Raw genomic sequence first — 4,265 nt, 5'->3', positions numbered from 1 at the left:
CACTCGCCAAGGCTTTGCGCTCTGTAGATTAGAAGCCCTTGTCCCCAGAGAGAATGCATTCTTGCCAGGGGACAGAGCAAGAGTTTCACTGAGTTGTGGATGCCGTCTGGATCTAATGGACTCTGTGTGCCCAGGACCAATAGTGAGAAAAGGAGTCACCATCCTAGGAGGGGCTATTATTTCTGATCATTAGGTGGAGGTAAGACTGCTTTTACACAGTGCGGTTGGAGGGATCAATGTAGCCCTGCTGATCCACAAAGGTGCCTCTCAGTACCCTCAGCCCCCACTATAACTGTCCGTGGACCTATGTAGCAACCTCACCTTAGAAAGGGAAGATTCCCAGGGTCTTAGTCCCCTTGGGTGAGGGCTAACACATGAGCAGGTAAGCCACCAAGACCTGACAAGGCAGTAGGTGAGGGCGAGATAAAAAAGGAGTGGACAGGGAGATGATGGTACATCCGACGCAGCCCCAAGGAGATTATATGTCATCCCAATGCATCTTCTAGCTCTCCACGCTAGAGAAGAGGACCAAAGGAGTGATGGAGGGACTGATCCCCTCACGTGGATGGAGAAGCGTGTCCATGCTGTGCCAGGGCTGGACCCTGGCAGCTACGGCAGTGGACTGCTCTGATCTCCTTTCCAGAGAGAAGCTGCCGCAAGAGGGGTAGTTAGCTGACAGCCTCCAGAGGCCACAACTTCAGCTTCCACCACAGCATTCATGCTGAGGCCATTCTGTCCCCGGGTTGCCCAAACAATGACTGAGCACAGAGAGGGTACTAGAGCTGGGCCACTCCTACACACTCAGTCTCCTTCAATGGGCAGTCATGGCTCGGGAGCCCTGTGTTGTTGGCCGGGACTTCCTCAGAGCTGAACTACAGTCTTAGCATCGTCCACCACATCTTCTCCCTTCTGTGTCTCCCTTCACAGATGGCAGGTCAGCACCGTGGGCTCAGGCTCTTCCCACTCATGGCTGTTCCCTCTCGTCTCACCCCTCGTCGGCTTCTCTGCCAATACATTTCTTGGCCTCCTAATTCTAGCTTGGCGTCTGCTCCCTGGAGAATTCAAGCAGATGCCATGGGGTTGAGGCTAGTTGGTTAATTTTTTCTTTCTCTTGAAGGGAGGAGGGCACTGGGGTGGGTAGAATTAGAGCATCACGGTAACTCCTGACTTGTGCTTCCTATAGTTTATAAAAGTTAAATGGGAATACTCGGAAAATGTAGAATTCTTAATATGCTTGGTTATTAAGTCTGTATTGCTCATAAATCAAGGAAATCAGAGGTTAAAACCGGTCACCACTTACCAAAGGAAATACCTCTTATCAAATCTATAAAGGAAATTTAAACAAAAACTTAAAAAAGTGTTAAGTGTTCCCATTCTAGCTAAAACCTGAAACGTACCCATTGCTTGAGGAGCTTTGTTTTATAAAACCATAGTGCATTGTAAATATTCCACCTATAAATGGCAACTCGTGGGCCTTATGTGATATTAATCAGTCTTGGTTTTTTATTTCTCCATCACCTGCTGATGGGATCTTTTCATTAAAAGTGATTCTTTATACCACAGTCAGATAAACTTTCGTTTTGGTCACGTCATTTTTCTGTGGCCCCTAAACATGTAACCAAAGAAGGTAAATTAGGACAAAATCGATTTTGTGTTTCTAAGATAGCAACCGGGGCATCATGAATGCACAGTGAGTGTTTGGACTATATTAGTGTACTTTTTAGCAAATGTATGGTATTGGGAAACGTAATCCCTACTCAGAAGCAGTCCTTTTTTACTAACGGAAAATATGTTGGCAACTGTTCTGTTTCCATGGATTTGTGATTCTAATAGGCCCTGAAAATAAAACTCGATCTTTGCCAAAATCTCACTTATGCTTTATATCAATAACATGCCCTTTCTCCCTGCTTACACATTTGGGAAACAGAGAAACAACACCAATTAGTTAAAAATCCATTAATTAGAACTCTAAAGAACTGATTTTAGGAAAGGGGAGATGTGTGGGAGCTAACATCTAACACTTTATTTTTATGAAAAAGAGAAAAATTGCACAAAATCATGAGGAACTGGGAAAAAAAAGCAAACATTTTTCAGAATACATTTAACAAAAGATATTTCAAATTTAAACCATTTTCAACATATAATAATACTAAATAACTAATGGAGACCTCAAGCAGCAAGGAGGGTACAGTTATGTCCAAATTCTACTACTGGAAACAAATCTATTATACATTTAATTCTTTAATTCTGGTGATGTGAAAGGAAGTACCAGAAGATTAAAGGGTTTAATCCTCAGTTAACGAGAAGATCAACAACTAGAAATCCATTCTTTAAACAAGCAGCTCTTAATTTTAGCTACATAGTAGCCTGATCTGGGGAATTTTCAAAATCCTCAATGCCTAGGTCCTATTTCAGGCTAATTAAATCAGCATTACTGTTTTGTTTTGCTTTGCTTTGCTTTTTGACTCCACAGGTGATTCTGATGTGTGGCCAGGATTGAGATCCACCACCTTGAATACTACAATTATTTTAATTTTTAGCTTACTACAGCTATTTTAAGTTTTAAATCAGATTAGTTTAAATTGCAGATTAAATCTCTACTGCTGGATGGAAGCGTATTTGCCAAGTGACCTTTAATTTTACTAGAGTACAGGAAAAATAATTAAATCCAAATGTCATGATTAACATTATGTTTGATGGTCTTCCAGTCCTGAAGGTGGCCATGTAACCCAGGTACAGGCTCTGAAATAGAAGGTAAATCCTGTTGGATTTTTCTTTTTTTTCCTTCTAGGATAAAAGGACAGAGTCCTATTGGGTAGAAAAAGTGGATTTCATACCTTTCCCCATTCTCCTAGTCCTAAACTCTGATATAAATCCTGAAACTGAGTACATCTAGCCTCAGAAAGCAATGGTGAAATAAGTCAGAGAAAAACAAATACTGTATGTGTTCACTTATGTGTGGAATCTAAAAAATCCAAACTCGTAGAAACAGAACGGATTGGTGGTTGGCAGAGTGAGGGGGGCTCACAGGGGAAGGTGGGGAAGGGTGAACAAAAGGTACAGAGGAGGGTGGAAAGAAAATAAATAAAAGCAACAAGTGAGAACATTAAAAATCAACACACTAAGAGTGGTGGAGCCCAGAAACTGAAAGAGCTTAGACCTTGATGACACTGCTGTATCACTGAACTAGAAAACTAACTACCTTTAGAATTTCTGTTGTGAAAAAATTATTGCTTAAGCCACTATTAGCTGAAATTTCCATTACTTGCAGCCAAAAGCATTTCAAGTGATACACCACGGTTCTCTCTGTGCCTTTCTCCTCTCTCAAGCTACCAATAACTCAACATTTAGTACTGTCATGAGGTTGCTACTTGACTCAAAAAATAAATCCTACTTTTCCCATTTTATATATGCAGAAACATAGAGCCCTACAAATTAACTATCTTGTCCATGGCCACTGACCTTGGATTCTAAGCCAGATTCATTTGATTCCAGTGCCAATCCTCTTAATTACAGTGCTATAAAACCTCTTAGAGGTGTTCAAGTCTAATTGCTATGATTAAGTTATATGCTCTATCATTTAAGAAGAGCATTCTGGGGTGCTTGGGTGGCTCATTGGGTTAAACGGTCAACTTTGGCTCAGGTCATGATCTCGCAGTCTGTGCATTTGAGCCCTGAGACAGGCTCTGTGCTGACAGCCTGGAGTACTTCAGATTTTGTCTCCCCCTCTCTCTGCACTTCTCCCACTCTCTCTTTCTCTCTCTCCTTCTCTCTCTCTCAAAAATAAATAAACATTTAAAAATTTTTAATTAAAAAAGAGCATTTTATGCTTATAGGAATACAGATATTCCTAATGCTTGACATTTAGATCATTAGGTATTTGAAGAGTTAATAGGCTTAACTTGGTTAATTCCAAAGTTACAAGATAAGCTATTTTTGTTGCTGTTCTGCAAAACCAGGAGACACTTTCAACTCACTTCGAACAAAAACACTCAAGTCCTTTCATTTTTTGGTAGCACAAAGGGCTTGGCAAATAACATTATTAATAATAATCTAGGACTTGGGTGTGTGATCATTTTTCTCCTAATCGAAAGACAAATGAATAGTAAGTAGGATTTTGATGTCTAAACTTAAGATATTTACCTGGATTTGTTTGAGAGGCTATGGGGTGCTGCTATCTGTGGCCTTACAAAGAAAAATGTATCCCTTCCAGGTATTGTGTGGGAGGGTGTATCTCTGCTCTTGTGCATTTACTTGAGAACCAG

Source organism: Crocuta crocuta, unplaced genomic scaffold, assembly GCF_008692635.1.
Source record: "Crocuta crocuta isolate KB4526 unplaced genomic scaffold, BGI_CrCroc_1.0 scaffold41, whole genome shotgun sequence".
NCBI classification, from domain to species: domain Eukaryota; kingdom Metazoa; phylum Chordata; class Mammalia; order Carnivora; family Hyaenidae; genus Crocuta; species Crocuta crocuta.
This window is presented reverse-complemented; position numbering follows the sequence as displayed.